Here is a 17,699-nt window from a genome sequence, read left to right as displayed (position 1 = left end):
TTTTGTTGGTAATATCCTATATTTTCTATAAATATAATGTTGGGACTAAATATGCAGGCATGTTCAGTCTGTTAAAGAGAGGATGTTGCAGTTGGTAGACAATTAAAAAAATCTATAAAGAAAATTTTAAAGTTTCAGTTTACCACCATGTACCTGCGGTTTGTAGTCCAGTGCGGTTTATCCGTGACGTTTTTTTTTTTTGCTCAATTTTTGCTGCTGCGGCTTATATACCAGTGCATCTTATATTCCGCAAAATACGGTATTTGTTTGGTAACAATTGAAAATATGTGAAACATTTGATACTTATCATGACTTAGCAGAAACTTGACTTTACTGATTTTGAGTGCTAAACCTTGTCTCCATTTAGCTTCTGTAGTCTGTTTTCTTGCACTTGCATAATGTTGTCCAAAAAAAAAAAAAAAAAAAAATCTGCATTGTCTCAAGACCAGCTCCAATCTTGAGTAAACTACTCCAAAGTCCCAATTTGGCTGCAGAGGCTCTTTTTCTTGCTGCTCTCAGTCTCCTTGACGAAAAGTCTTTGAATTATAATCACATGCCAAGAAGTATGTACAAGGGCCTGTCATTTTTCATTGTAGTTCCTGAGGTTCCTTATTCTGACAGATGCATTTAATGCAGTATGATCTTCACTGCTTTCTGAAATGGAAACATGCCCTTTCAAAACATAACCCAATTATTGTTCGACTAGGTAATTTGGGAAATAAGTCATTTGTGTTATTCTCGGTTTAATATAAAGAAAAGAATACATGAACAAAGAAACCCCTTGTTCGGGCATCTTTGGGTTTAGGAGGCTTTCGGTGAGTCACTCCAAACTTTTACTCCAACTTCCTGTTTTCCTATCACACAAAATCCAAAAGCGCTTTCTCACTTCCTGGCCGCAGGACTGCAGGTAAACCAAAATATTACGTCACCGAGGATCTAACGTCTGGCTGCTAGGAGCCTTAGAGAGGTTTTTTGTTGTTTTTTTTCTTTACCGTGGGAGAGGGAGTTAATTACTGAAGTTGATTCACTCGCTAATGACTGCTCCACTTCTGTGAGGCGTTTTTTTTTAATGGGATTCAGAAGTCCGAAGGAAAGCGAGCCCAATCTGTTTTTAATGGCACTTTGAGTGGTTTTAGTTGACGCTGTTGCGTACAGCAGCAAAGGCGTCTGTTTTTACTTGGGCTTGCAGGGTGATCTCATTTGAGGCGAGGTAATAAAATCATAATGAAGTGATTAGCTCTGAGGGAACATAGGAGGGAAAAGGGAAAAAAGAATATTATCGCCCCTTTTCACATTGCTTAAAACACAGCCTGAAGCGGTTCTTTCATCAAGGTCACACCTCATTTAATTAGTGTTCTAAATTGTCGTTGCCATGATGAAACTTGATGGAAACATTTTTGCTTGCGTTTGCAACTCAGGTTGATTACGGTTACGTAGAAACAAAAAAAAATTAAAAAAACAAACAGAAATGTAGTGTGAGATACACACACACACACAGACACACACCCACACACATCACAAAAATTAATGGGGCTGTGCACGTCACAAGTGCATGTATGTGTGTGTGTGTGTGTGTGTGTGTGTGTGTGTGTGTGTATATATATATATATATATATATATATATATATATATATATATATATATATATATATATATATATTCTTACATTTGGTTACACTCCTTCCAGTGTTGTAGTTTTAGGTTAGAGATTCCAACTCCATTCAGCTAATTTGTGTCGCCAGGTTGTATGAAAATGGTAAATGGACTTTCACATAAAGCGGTTTTCTACCTTGAGTACTCAAAGCGCTTTACACTAACTAGTCATTTACCTACTGATGACGCAGCATCAGGAGCAACTGGGTGTTCAGTGACTTGCTAAAGGACACTTCAACATGGTCTTGATGGTCGAGGGATAGAACCAACAGCCTGTCAGCTAGGAGACGACCTCTCTACCTTCGAGCCATGCCGCCCCTATGAAATCTATGTATGTATGAAATCTGTCTGCGGCCATGGACATTGCAATCAACAGTTGTGGGCTTCTGTGCAGTGTGCAAAGACGGGCCCATATAGGTAATAGTCATTTGCAATAACCAATCAAGTCATAAGGTGGCCATCTAGAAGCCTCACTTTGAACGTGACATTATTGGATATGCACTTGTCCTAAGAGGAAACTGCATGGGAGGCGGTGCTTTGTTGATCAACCGTGTTTTAGCTTCCGGCATATTTCAGAACATTCCCCTTGAATTGAAAGTATATTCCCGTGTGTGTACTGTATACCAAACGCAGTTACCATGGTGTGAGTCACCGTCAAGCATCTTTAAAGACGCAGTGTCTGACAGAAGCTGTCAACTGAGTCACCGCTTTGATGTCATGTCATGTCGAAAGTTGGCTTCTTCTAAACGAACTGCTTGTGCAAATATTTCTTAGCTTTGATCGTGTTAAAAGATGTATCAGATAGGTGCTCTGGGTGTTGAAATAATTGTCTTACTGTGTTCATGTCAAAATATGTCACACTACATTGCATACAGTGCATCTATCTATCTATCTATCTATCTATCTATCTATCTATCTATCTATCTATCTATCTATCTATCTATCTATCTATCTATCTATCTATCTATCTATCTATCTATCTATCTATCTATCTATCTATCTATCTATCTATCTATCTATCTATCTATCTATCTATCTATCTATCTATCTATCTATCTATCGTATTTTTTGGACTATAAGCAGCTACTTTTTCCACATGATTCGAGCCCTGTGGCTTATTGTCCAGTGTAGCTTATCTGCTGTGTTTTTTTCCACTGGTCAAGCAAATGTGTGTATCTGTTGAAGGAGTCAGTTTATGGAGCAACTTAGAAATAGAACTCAAAAGATGTGAATCAATGGCTGTGCTCAAAAAGAGTTTTAAAATATATTATTAAATATATTTAAAAAAATGTCTAAATTGAATAAGATCTTGTATAGATGTTTGTGATGTGTAAATTTGATATACGGTATACAGTATATAGGATTGTATTTATATTATTATGATTGTATATATTATTTCGGTTCAGTGTGTGCAATGGTCACTAAATTAATTTATCAATTAAACAATGGGAGACAGAATGCTATCAAAGTGTTGATTTCAAGTTTGTCACTGTCTATACTGCAAAAAAGAACCATAAGGATAATTCATAACACTGGTAACAGAGAACATATAAATCAGCTATTCTTAAAATCAGAAACATTGAAACTTACTGATCTGGTTCATTTTCAAACAGCACAAATCGTGTATAAAGCAACAAACAATCTACTTCCGGGAAATTTTCACAAACTATTTTTTCAAAGAGAAGGGGGATATAATCTGAGGGGGAACTGAATTTTAAACATCTCTGTGCTCGTTGAATATTAAAAACTTGCTGTATTTGAATATGTGGATTGAAACTGTGGAACAGACTGAAGGGGTAGCTGAAGACAATGTCCAAGTATGAGCAAGTTCAAACAGCGGTACAAACACATAGTATTCACAAGGAATACGGAAGAAGAAATGAGTGACAACCATTAGTGTTCTCATATATTGTCTCTTCTTGGTTATTTATTTTATTTGTTCCTTATTTTGGGCACATTCATGTTATGAGTATGTGATTTAAAATGAAAAAAAAAACAGGATACACAGAAAAGATGAAGTATTAAGTTAAGGATAGGATTAAATTAGTTTATGCTTCCTTCTACTCTTTTTCAAACATGTTAAGCCAATGTTGTTTCAACTGTTTTCATTTTTCGGTTGTTCTTTTGGTTTTTTTGTTCTTTGTTGTTTTGTTTAATCGCATGTTCGAAATAAAGCATTCATTCGTTCATAACTGCTATTCAACTCTGCAGTATTCTGTTGGTCGATATGTAGGTAATATCGATCCACCCATTTTCTGTAAAAATAATGTTGGGACTAAACATACAGCAGTCTGTTAAAGAGAGGATGTTGCAGTTGGTAGACTTCTTGATAGACTTCTATATACCACCCTTTTGCATAAATATCTGATGTTATGACCTGCAGCTTATAGTCCAGTGTGGTTTATAGTCCGGAAAATTTGGTATCTTTATGTTGTTTTCATGTTATTTTTCTTTCTACCGTTATCTGTACATTTACCATATTAACTGTACATCCTGTCTAGACTGTGTAAATAGTTGTGCGTACTATCCATACGGTATATACTGCACAAGCTCTGCATGTGCAATGACAATTACCACCTTAAAGTTAGAAAAATACAACCATTTAAAAATATGTCAGTTTTCTGTGATTGTTTTTCTTGCAACCATATTAATTGCCTTAAAAATGCTCCCAGGCCAAATTCAGATTTTTATGGCAGTTGATTTAATGCATAAAGTTGTTGCATAACACTCCTGTTAAGTTATGGGTCAAATTGACCTATTTGGGTAATTTATACTATAGAAAACTGATTAGACCAGTCCTTCTCAAATAGAGGGGGGCACGATGCAATTATATTTTTCAGGAGTTAACGGTTCAGTTGGTCACAAATGTTTCTAGCTTGAAAAAGGATTGACATGTTTTTATTCCAGCGACTTTGATGCTTTTTTTTCTTTAAATAAATCCCTATCCAAAGTAAAGTTAACATTTTCTGAAAGTTGATTTAATTTGTGGGTTTGTTACATAAAATGTTGAAATTGTACACAATCTTGTGTACCCTTATGCAGTTTTCATAGATGGTGTTCTCATTTATATTCACCACAGTGAGTGTGTGTGTGTTGGGTGAGGGGCAAAAATATTTTCTCTTTCCTCGGGAGGGGCTTTGCAAAAAATAATTGAGACGCACTGGATTGGACTGCTGTTCTTTATTTTTCTTTTTAGGTGATGTGATATTTTTGATGATTGAACAGGACGAGTCACATCGACCCATAGGCATTGCTGTTAAGAAACAAAGCCAACATTAGGGATAATCAGAGGTGGCTGGCCGATAGAAGGCAGTGTTTTGACTGTTTGATTAGCGTGTGTGTGTTGTTAGGTCAAGTTTAAATAAGGAAGGAGGAGTGAGAGGAATTCCTGGACGCTGAGCACATGTTCTGTTTGACCCTCCTTTTTTTTCGGGACCGGAGGTGTCAGTCATGCAGCGTTTCGTTGGCGCACGATTGGCCCACAATGGTTTACACAAGACCCGACAATAAGCGCCTCATTTGAAAATAACAGGTGTTCACACGCTTCTTAGCTCATGGAAAGCAACACGGGTTTAGGTGTGGGTGTGTAAAGTCTCATAAACGGCGTAGTCAAAACTGGCATTCAGGTCAGCGAGTTTCCCAAGCGCCACCGCGCCTGTTTCTCATCCCGTGACAATAAGTATGCCAGGCAACTTCCAGCGGCGCTGGAAGCAGTTATCCCGTCGCTCTTATTAACTTTGGTGAAAGTCACGTCGGAGATATTCAGGTCAGGACTAAAAACCGCTGGATTTAAAGCGCTTGGGTTAAGGGGGAAGGGGGGTGCACATGTGAGGAATGACATCATGTTGAAAAGTGAAGAAGAAGTTGGTGGGAAAAACATGATAAACCCTCATTGCGAGATTAAGTGAAGTGAAAGCATGGATTTCTTCATCGTGTCGAAAAAGGGAGTTCTAGTTTTGCGTAATTATTGTTCATCTGAAAACGCTGAAGTAAACGATGCCTTTGCTTGAAAGTAGACTTTATTCCGATCTGATCGGGTTGTTCGTGATTAGATGATATTTGGCATTTTATGTCAAATTGAAACATGCATGGCAGGTTCATTGGATAAATTGTCCTTAGGTGTGATTGGGTGCGTGAATGGTGGTTCACCTCTGGGCGCCCTGCGATTAGCTGGCAACCAGTTGAGGATGTCCCCGCCTACTGCCTGAAGTCAGGCACCACCAAGCCGCTGGCCCTAATGCATTTAAACAGCTATAGAAAATGGATGGATATTTACAATAGTCCCCTCCTTTACACGAACACTTGAACATAAATTAATGCCTAGAATTGAATACCTAGACTCATGAAAAGCATGTTAAAAAGTGCCTCTAGAAATGAACGAGTTCTGCGTAAGCTCTGAATGTTAAATTTATATGAAAACAAATTTAAAATCAATATAAGTGATGTATAAATACTTTTGATTGGATTTATTTGTGAATAAAACAAATGTTTAAATAAGTGTTTGTTGGGGTTTGTACTTGAATCAAATTCTAGAATGACTAGTGAAAATACCACTTTTGTTTTTGGGCTTCATTGTTCAGCTTTTGCTGTAATGTCATGATTTTCAGGGCAATCAATGTTGTCATAGATTGGTTTTGCAAATTATATGCTGTATAAAAGGTTTAAAAGGGCAATATTATGCTTTTCATTTGCACAATTTTCTAGTCATAGAAATGTTTGCTGAAATATCAGTTCCTTATTTGCAGTGTTTACTTGGTGCTGAAATTTATTTACAATACATCAATTATTCATTGTGTCATTATTCATTGAAATCATTGAAGTTTTTAACTTGTGCATCGGTCAGTTTTTGGCACGGCAAAATGTATATACTGTATGTACAGTATATGTATGTATGTTTGTACATGTCCATCCATCCATTTTCTAGAGCCTCATATCCTCACAAGGGTCGCAGGCTTATTAGTGACCATCCTAGCTGACTTCAGAAAATAGGCGGGGGACACCCTGAACTAGTGCCGGCCAATTGCAGGGCACGGAGAGACGAACAACCAATCGATCATAAGGACAATTTAGTTTGTCCAAATCACCTGCCATGCATGTTTTTTTGGAGTATGGGAGGAAGCTGGGGTGCCCAGAGTGAACCCACGAGGGCTCGGGGAGAACATGCAAACTCCACACATGAAGGCCAGAGCAAGGTGGATTTGAACTTGGGTCACTGACCTATAAGGCGGATGTGCCAACCACTGCTCCACCATACCCGTTTGCTCCACCATACACAAGTTTATGCAGTGTATTTTGTCCAATCATTTACTCTTTACATCAAAGGCATTTCACATCAAAGGGAGGGAGCTGAAATTTCACCCAAATGGTGACAACATCCCACTTAGTTATCACACTACCAGAAGTGTGACATCCCTTGACTAAAATACTTTTATGTGTTGATGTGTTGGAACCAAAAATGGTCAAAATACTGCACTAGGCACTCAAATCCCGATTGAGTAAAGTCTACTTAAAAGAGACAGGCCAGGTATTCCTTTTCCAGGTGAAAAGTATCATTGATAAACTACTACATTTAGCCTAAGTATTTTTTGATGGCCTTATGCTTAATCCTCCAAGCTTTTCAAATGTTACACCTATGAAATATTTTATCTGCTAAAACAGAATACATCATAATAAGGCATGCAAAGTTTTACACAGGAGTTACTAATATACATTTGAGGAAAAAGTTGCTTCATGTTCTAATTAATTTGCTCTTAATTTTAAAATTGTCACCGCATTAAAACTTAATAAATTAGATTTTCTGACACCTGAAAAAAAATCTGTTCAACTCTTACCTACCCTCTTTTGAGAACCACTGGCCTAAGGCATGTTTGGAAAAAAAACATACTTGAAAGTCAAACTCTTGTGTGGTTAAAAAGCCGATTGCAGCCAACAAAGGTAGTACAGTTGTTGACGGTAGATAAAAAGAGTTTGTCATACAGACGTACTCCAACAGGGGACCCTCATGTTGCATCAAAAGACTTTTCAACAAAAAAGCATTTGAGAACAAACGCGGCGCTATGAAGTCCGAGATCCGACAATGTCGACAGACTGTCAGAGATCCCCTCGCCATCTTTCCTCCCCCGCTGTCGTGACCTCCCTGTCGAAGCCACTCCGTCAAAGCCGCCTTCCGCCCTGGCGCTCCCGCCTTTAGCCTCACCTCACTTCAAAGCCGCTCGCGTGGAGGCGCCCATTATCGCTGCCAACATCTTATCACAAGCATACAAGCACCTTTTTAAAACATATTTAACAGGAAGCCCAGAGTCTATTAAACAGGAAGGTTTTTCTTTTTTTTTTTTTTTTCTTGACTGTGCAGCTTTCCTTGATTCTAGCCAAGAACAGTCGGATAAGACTGGCGGACGCATTTGCATTTTTCCAGTTTGTTTTGCGGGAGCGCGGCCTTTTTCATTTTATTTTGTGGGATTCAAATTCAGCTTGGAGGTATGCCGAGTACGAGTAGAAATGGTTTGTGTTTTTCTCTGCAGAAGAGATCATGTTTGACGGATTTGTAGCTGCGAATCGGGATACGTGTCAGGGCAGCAGCAACTGAAATATGAACATTAAACTTCAGATTATATTCAGAGAACTTGTATCTCGAGGCGCCTCTGTGCCTTGAGATACAAGTTCATTTACGTCTTTGACCATGATCGTAATTCGAAACGTTTATCAAATATTTTTCCCCGTTGAAATAACAAGTACCTTAAGTGCAGCGATTGCCTCAATACAAACTTTAGCGTAGTGGTTCTCAAAGTGGGGTCCGCGGACCCCCGGGTGTCCATGGCCTGACTGCAGGGGGTCAGTGAAATAATTTGGGTAATCAATAAAAAAATATGTATTCGTGTTCATTTCATTTTATTTTATGTTAAATTGTGAAAGTATTCTTGACTATTCAATAAAACAATCAATTCATCCAGTTTAATTTAGTTTTGAAGTGTAATCATTTTGAATTTTGTCAAATAGACCCAAGTAATATAGTAGGTTATTTTGGAAGCTTAAAACGTAACAAATATGTTTGTTGTCCAATTGAAGATGTTGGTGAATAAAAGGGGCACTTATGTTGGGATTTATTATTTTTAATTTGTTTGTTTTCTTTTTTGATTCTGCAAACATTTGCAAAGGGGGTCCTTGGAAAATGTACTCATACAACTCCTTCAGTAATAATTAAATCACCCCAAATAAATTAATAGTAATTTCAAAAGAGTTACCATATTTCTCTGTGTACAAGTCGAGTTTTTTTCCCCTCATTTTCAACCCCCATATTTTAGGGGGGGGGGGGGGGTTGTCTTAACTCAAGAGCAAAGTCTTTCACATTAATGTGAACGTGAAATAAGTAATAGCATGTCATTTACAAGGCTTAAAATGATTATGTATCCCTCTAATTCGATATAGAATTAATCCGTTTTAGCATGTTTGCACTTTCAAATGCACCGCCTTATTGCCTTCTTGTTGTCAGCAATGAGGCTACGTGGATCATTTTTTCAGCAGACTTTGGCGCATTATGAAAAGGGAAAAACGGCTTGACTTGTCTCCTTCAGCCCCTGGACATGTGCTTAAACAAGCCGGCATGGATGTTGGCCGGGGGGGGGGGGGGGGGGGGGGGGGGGGGGGACATTAAAGGGCAACCTTCCACACCCTGATCTCACAACAGTTGTCAACTGGGTAAAGATTGTCCCAAGTAAGATGATCAGCAAATCATATCCGAAGACCTAAATTTCAAATAAATTGGACGGCTACGAAGATGACTACCCGTGGAAGAGAAATGAGGATTTTTGCTCAAATGACAAGTAGTAAGGGGAGGACGTCCGGGATTTGAAATGGGAGGAGCTATTTGGCATGTCAGATAGTGATGATGACTTCGAGGTTTTTTAGATGAATTCATATTCAAATGTGTGAACAGGTAAAACATCAAAACTTGAAATCATTTTATTGCTGCTTTTGCGTCAACACGCGTGCAAATTGCCTCGCACTTGTCTCGTTTACCCCCCCCCCCCCCCTCCTCCCAACCGCAACAATATGTTACAACATTTTAATAACACACACCATGTCAAACTCACCCAACTTAAAGTAAAGAAGGGGTGGTCAACTTCAAGGTAGACTTGTACGGTAGATAATTAGACTGAAAAAAAACAAAAAAACAGGTTAATTACACTCTTTTTGATGGAAATGTCTCAGGCATTAGCGGCTAGTCGCTAACAGGATTGTTTACATCTCTTAATGGGCATAGGACATGCGGTGCATTCAAATGCATTTAAGCATTTTAAATTTCAGGTAGAATTTATGTTATTACTGATCATCTGTGATAAAGATTCATTCATCAATTAATTAACTTTATGATCTAGTGTCATCCACTGCCTAATTTATCAGACAACAGTCAAGTAAGGAGAGTACCCGTCTTTATTTTTTTCCACTTAAAACAATGATGTCCTCGAAATACACTAATTGACAACTTTTACACACCCTTCTAAGGCCAAACAACGCAAATAAACCAATTTAAAACACCCATCGTAAATTAAAAAAAAAAATTCTGTGAAAGCATACATACCTAATTATATATGATGTAAATGTGCTACAGTTGAGGCGTGTCCATCATTAATTTCAGAGAATAATTGGACCACTGGAGTAATGCCGAGCTTACCATCTTAAAAATCAATCGTAGGAAAGAGTCCATCCAGGACATCAAAACATTATGTAACGTTGAATAGGTCTATGATTTATGTTTTATTTACTTCTGTGTTGACACTCATGTAGATATTCTCGTCCAATTTTGGCATCTGTGTATTTGTTCCAGCATTATAAACACAACCATATGGAATATGTGTCACTTGAAATATACTGAACATGTAAAGAGACAGTCATAAAAATTGTACATAAACATCAAATCAGAATTGGTGCTTGGACCTGCATTCAAAGTATTCTATTTGTTTTTTGATGTCTCTTGCGACTCAAAACTTTAACTCCATGTACAGTGGAAATAAAAATGTCTCGTAAACTTCAGACAGCACAGTATGGAGCCATGTTAAAAACCCTGACTGGTTTGATTTTGAAATATTGCTAAGTGTAAAAATGAAGCTTCAAAATCGTAACCGCTGTGGCTGTGTCTGCTGATTGCATGAAACCACGACCATGAAAAATGATGCTACCTCAGCTAGCATCTGCCTAGATGTCAAAGCTGAGAATGTAATCTTCTTGTGACGGCTGTTGCTATGACGACATATGCTAGCTACTAACTAGCTCATGAGCTAACAAGCTTCCAGGGCTCTTTGTTAGCTGACATATGCAGGCTCATTAGTAGCATCGCGTACTGACTTGGAAGATCAACATAACTTTAGTCAGGTCCACTTTCCAAGTGAAGTTGATGTCACAAAAGTCAGAGTCCAATTAGTCAGAGTTCTCAAAGTCCAAGTCCAAATATCAATGAAATGGAGAAAATTCTGAGTAATTCCAATAACCTAAGAACTTGTAATAACAGTTTATAATAGAATCATGCTTTTAGTTGACATGACTGGCTATTTTGATCATCTGAAAACAAATAATTTTTCAGAAATAACAGCATATTCGGACTCTGTCAAGTCAAAAAAAATACGGCGGAGTCCAGGAAAAGTCAAAGTCAAATGCCAAAGAGTCAGGGTCAAGTCCAGACTTGGACTCGAGTCACAGTACTACAGCCCTAAAATTTGAAGAAAAATGAGCTGTTATTTGGAGTACATGCTTAGCTAGCTAAAGCTAACTGAATGCTGTCATACTCGAAATCTAGTTTTAGACTCGAAGCCTAGTTTTAGTAACTCACAATCGTACCGGTTAACCACTGAGTTCTTATTCAGTGGGGGACGCCCAAGTGTGTCACTGGGCACCGTTTCAGCTGCGCTTCAAAAATCAGCAAGTATGAATGTATTTTGAAACAATTCTCAATATTCACTCTACAGGGTCTTTAAGAGCAGGATGAACTCATCAGTACCAAAGAAAAACAAACGGGCACTCCACCCATGCCCACTATATTGTTTCTGCCATGGTAAACAGATCCAGTTCCAAAATCCAGTGGGGTTCCCCACACCCCCTTGGAACACGTCCTGGTAATTATGCAGTCACGCGTACAAAGCAACTGATGCAGGTGGAAAACATGACCAAAAAGACCTTCTCATAGATCGGAGTGCTTCTATCTTTCATCTGTGTCGACACCGAAATCGTCAGGCAACAATTGTGTTAGTAGGCCACAGCACCAAAATACTGAGATGAACATTTACAAGAGCGTCAAAACATCCATAAAAATCTGTCCAGCAGTCATCATAATTCACAATAATGAGCAGCGCAACTGCAATTTTCGCATAAAAATGTGTCGCCCCGGTTCTTGTGAGAACTGAGTAGGAGTTTGTTCAGAAATTACTGCACTGTAATTAGTAGAAAATTGCTGTATTTTCGGGGTTACATCAAACGTCAAAACATGCCCTGACTGCTTAACCACTGGGAAAACAATTGAGCAATGCACAATTTTCATGACAACAAGACTCACTGGCACATTGGTGAACTATATATGCAAATCAATAATTGGCAAACCAAACAATCCATTGGAGGACAGTTACCAATGACATGCATGCTGTTTGTTTTCCTAAGGGCGTCTTCACGCGGCAAAACAGAAAATGCCACATTGTTAACATTTGGACCAAAAGCAGAACAGCTAGATGAGACAGTTTGCTTTATTTTTGCCAACTTCGAAAATGTAGCTGTCATACTCCGCTGCCACACAGAGACTGTGGTTCCTACGTCTTGACCAAACAGATTTTTTTTTTCCCACTCCTCGGGCATTCTGCTTTCAATTGTGCAGCTGGAGATGGCTTTAACATTATGTCAAACAATCACCGAGTTATCTGAAGCGAATTTATTGTAATTATAACATAGTGTGAAAATGCCATAATCATCAAGTGACTTCTGAATTTAAACATTTTGCAAAGGAACTGTGAAGTGTTTTCAGATGGTTAAGATGGAAATTGTGATCTTAGACTACGCAACTTTGAGATCGTCAAAGCTGTTCATTTATTTTTTTATTTAAAGCCCCGGACAGGCTGATTTTGGCAAGTGTCATCGAAGATAGCATCTCCTTCGATCTTGTCAGGTTTTGTTTAAGATCATGATTGTTCTTAAAATGTTCTTAAGAGATTTCAGAATAGTCTTAATTGTTCTGCAAGTGGATTGGTTATTGTTAAACTTGTTCTAAATATCATTACCGACATTTGCTAGTTTTGATAAACGTAATCAAATGTGCATTCAGGTCAGGGATTTTTCAGGGTTCGTTGAAGGTCATAATTGTTCCTGACAGTTGTAAGACATTCTTAACATTGTCTTTTTTTTTTTTTTTTCAGCCAATAGAAAAAGAATTGAGGCTGTTTTAGAACAGTTCAGGCTGTCTTATAAACATCCTGAAACAATTGCGACTGACCTGATACTTTATGGACACTCGATAATTTTCGCCCCTCAGTGGGTTGGGAGCTTTGAGACTGTTTCATAATGTTTTAAGTCTCTATCCCACTAATGGTCCAATACTGGCAAGTTTCCGCAAAGGTTGCTTAGATAGGGTTGGTTCAAAGTCCCCAGAGCTCACATAAAGGGCACCAGCAGCCGACAAAATCATGTCAGATGTTATTCTTGTTGCGGGGATAGTTTGAAGGTGTTCAACATTTCTTTGCGGCAAGAGTACGGTCGAACCTCTAGCGATATTATGGCATATCTGGCAACCTTTTGATGACCTCTGGCGACCTTGAAGGAACATTGAGGAGATGGAAAGAGCGGCTACCTCTGCGGACACTCACCAGAGTTCGTCCCTAGGTGGTATAGTTGCTTTCGGAATGTCTTTGAAGTAATTGCAACCTTGAATGAAATTCAAATTTCATATCTCAGTGGGACGGGGTATCAGCACTTTTACTCTACGAGCTCATCTTTCAGTCGCACAGGTCACACTAAGCAGCTCCGGACTGGTTTTAAAAAAGTGTCAAAGTCAAACTACCACGCATACTTTCGGAACTCATTTCCTTAGTGTCTTCTGGGCAATGCTAACTCGCGCCACAGTGGAACAAAGTTCATATATGTCATATGTAAGTAGTGTGCATTAGCAGCAATGAGTTGGGGAGCCTCTCTTCAGTGCTGACAAATAAACTGACCTACTAACAAGTAGCGGTCTCACCAACACCAAACAAGTAGTCTCTATGCATGCTGATCGCTAACGTAAAATGCTGAGTCGGGAAAAACCAAAAATAAGTCCTTGGGTGTACAGTAGGCTTGCCATTGAACCCCTTTTCAGGCCCCAGGTGTGTCGGCCACCTGCCAACCAGTGTCAGGTCATGATTGAGGCGGGGTGTGTGGTCGTACATGTGCCGCAACAACAAAGCATCGTTCGGTATCTCCTATCCAGCCGTTGGTCATCGCCGCCGGATTAAAGGAGGATTCTGCCGACAGGAAAGCGCGAACGAGCGCCAGGTCGGCTGAGGCCATTACTCCACTCCCGGTGGCGGGGATCAAAGTAAACAGCGATAATAGTTCCGCCACAGTTAATAATGCTGCCGCCCAAGAATGTTGGCTGGGGCTTTCTACTCCCGACCTCACACACATACACACACTCACTCACTCCCCATTCCACTGCTGCAGTGACACATTGCAAGCTTTCCTGCTTTCTTCCCACAAACCAAACACTTCATTCTAATTGTAACACTTTTGATTTATTTGATTTGTAAAGGAAAACTGGCTTTGCTAGCTGCGCTCCCACTGGAAAACTCTCGCGCACACACACAGACTTTGTAATTACAACACACGCAGTCTTGAGGGCTCATTAGAACCTAAATTATCTCCTTCCACAGACATCCACTCTCAGCAGTTCCTTTCCCTTCCGTCTTTGTCCTTCCCACCCGCCATTTGAGAATATACGACCTGTCAGGTCTCCAAAGGCTACACGGAATGGACTAAATATTGACACGTACCCCTTAGTTAGGTCAACCAAAGGTTGAATTAGACCCCTTAGATCTAGGGATCTCGATTCAACCCCTTACCGCGACAATTTGGACAATTGTACGCTTCCAAGTTTGTGGGAACAAGTTGGGGAGGAAGAACCTTTTCTGGTCCCGGTGCTTAAAACCAAGTCCTTAAGGGCTTAGATGGGTTTGCTTTGGAAGAACTTGAGAGCCGTGACTTCTAGCCCATCAAACACCTTTTGGAAGGACTGGAACGGAGATTGTGAGCGACGCCATCTCATGGAAGTTCCCACGGAGGCACTCCAACTTCTCGGTCTTCCCAGAAGTAGTGAATCCGTGGAAAAGGAACTTTAATGAAACTTTCCTGAATTTTTTCTACCACTGCTTCAAATGCACATGAGCAAAGCACTTACTCCACTGGCTTCAAAAAAAGCAGTAGTTATCTTTTGCTAAGACATTAGGTAATGTTCTCAAGATGAAGAAAGGTCATTTTTTTTGGATGAACTGTGAAAACTTGAGAAACATTTTCAAAGTGAGGCTTGAAAGTTGGAATTTTCTTGAAGATGATATTTTTCTAGATTAGCTCATAAAGTTTCTAGATGTCAAATTATATTCTTGACATATGATGTTTGAAATTATACTCATGTTATTATTTTTCTGGTAATTTTTAATTAAAAATGAAAAAGATCATCGTCCAATTTTGACCTAACGTTATAGTTTGTTGTCCTTTTAAATGTGGTCTACATTACCCCTCAATGGAATTCATCAAGAAGAAGATGAAAGTATATGTTGTCACGTGTGCAAGCATTGCTCCTGTTCTCTTTGATCTTCTTTTATTAACGTTCCGATTAAAAAAAAAAAAAATGCTTCGCCGCAAGCATCCACACTGCCGTCTTTGTTGTCGGCAAGATTTTATCCCGCTTTGCTTTCCGTCTCCTGAAAAGACGTTGATTGGTTCATTCTCAGAGCGAGCGAGATGGAGCGGCCAGATTACATCCATGCGGACGTAACCCGCCTGCTTTACATTTAAATCATTACCTGTCCCGCGTGCGTAACGGGACAAATGTTTGTGAGGCTTTGCCACCCACGGGTGAAACCGGAGAGCCGCCGGCTCAGGGGACCCTGTGCCAAGCCGGCTGCCGTTGACCCTCCCCTCAATCAAGCCTGGCTGCCCTAATCCCGTGTTTACACAAAACGCCGGGCAGTAATGATAACCATGAGACCACCCCACATCCCCAAACGCCCCCCATCACCTTCCATCGCCTTCCCAAAGCTGTTTTCACGGGAGCCAAATACCTTAAATACATAATTAGCGGGGTCATTTATGTGATGGGGTGTACCGTCGGGGAAGGGGGGGGCAGGATGTGAAAACGTGAAAGTGGACAAAGAGACGCATTCATGAACGCCGTTCGGGACAAACTTGGCTGTCGTCGTCTTCAAAGGCCACCTCTGCCTTTCCTCAAAAGCCAAGGACCGCAGAGACCAGAAACATAACGGGGGGGCCTAACTGAGCAGAAATATGAGGGCTGCACTGAAAAGAAAGAAAATGACACTGGGGAAAAGTCTTTTCTCATTTGAAAACTGTCAACATTTTTGGACTCAATCTCATCCTCAAAAAGTTAGATTTGCTTTTGAAGAAGAAAAAACGAATCATGGTAACGTTACTTGTTGACATCCCTTGATTGTTTTGCGTCAGTTTGCTTCTTTTTCTCAAATTTCATATTTGCAGAGTACTACTTACCAAGGACGAACATAATCCCACTTTAGGCCAGATTCTCCTCCATTGGCTGCCAAAACAACGGTGATACTATCACATGGGAACACTTTGTGTTTACAGTAAACAGAAATAGAGAATTAAATGCACTCAGCTACTTTGCCACTCCGTCCCCGCATCACCCCCACTGAGCCCTGACCCCTGACCCTGCCGTGTATTATGGCTAAAGCCCAATCATTTCAGTAGTCAAAGCGGCCCAAAATTCCAGTGGTCCGTGTTTCACACCAGGAGGCCGCCTTTGAATTTGGAAAGTACACACACACATGCACAGGCACACACACACAGGCAGGGGCCATTCACACAACCTCTTTACACCTCGGCTGCTTCTTGGTCCCCCTCTGGCATTGTTTATGAAAGCATGTCCACTTAGCACTCCCACCCCCCACCCTCTCCCCACCCCTCGACTTATTATCCACATCCTGAGTCCACTTGGCTTTCTCTTCCTCCGCTCCCATTACAAGCTGTCAATTTGACATCACAAAAAATTAATGGGGCTGTGCACGTCACAAGTGCAGGTATTTGTGTGTGTGTGTGTGTGTGTATATATATATATATATATATATATATATATATATATATATATATATATATATATATATATATATATATATATATATATATATATATATATATATATATATATATAAAACGCATATATACTTGATGCGTTGTCGCAATAGAAAGAGATTAGATTTTTGAGAGAGTTGTCCATTTTGAGATTTCTACAGAGACAGCATCTTTAAGGTCTCGACTCTCATTTCCAAATAGCCAAAAGGTTGAAATTATAATTGAAGGGTATGAAACAAAGGGTTTAGCAGACCATGTGTACCATTAAGAAATAGTGTGGCAAAAGTTTAAACGCAAAATTAAGGATTTAAACATTTAAACTGCTGTAACTTCATCTAGTTTTGAGCTGCTTTCAGGCTACACGTATTATCTGTAAATTTAAATTCAATTAAGTGTAGAATTCGAACATATCAATACCTCAATTTTCATCTTCTGAAACATAAGCTTGATTTTGGAAAACACATCTTATATACATATATATTACATATATACGTGTATATATGTTCACATAAATACTGCATGCACATTTTTATATTTATATATACTGTATTTATTTGTGTGTATGTATATATGTATGAATTAATTTTGTGAAACAAATGAACAAAATATTCTAGGGAAAAAAACGTTTTTTAAAAGAACCTAATTATTATTTTGGCCATTGCCTTTTTTTGGCCATGAAAAGATTATAAAACAGGTTTTAGATTAAATTTTCAATG

This window comes from Hippichthys cyanospilos, chromosome 16 (genome assembly GCF_059441005.1).
Source record: "Hippichthys cyanospilos isolate Australia breed blue-spotted pipefish chromosome 16, RoL_Hcya_1.0, whole genome shotgun sequence".
NCBI lineage: Eukaryota > Metazoa > Chordata > Actinopteri > Syngnathiformes > Syngnathidae > Hippichthys > Hippichthys cyanospilos.
The sequence above is the reverse complement of the archived record's forward strand: the minus strand, read 5'-3'. Positions refer to the sequence as shown.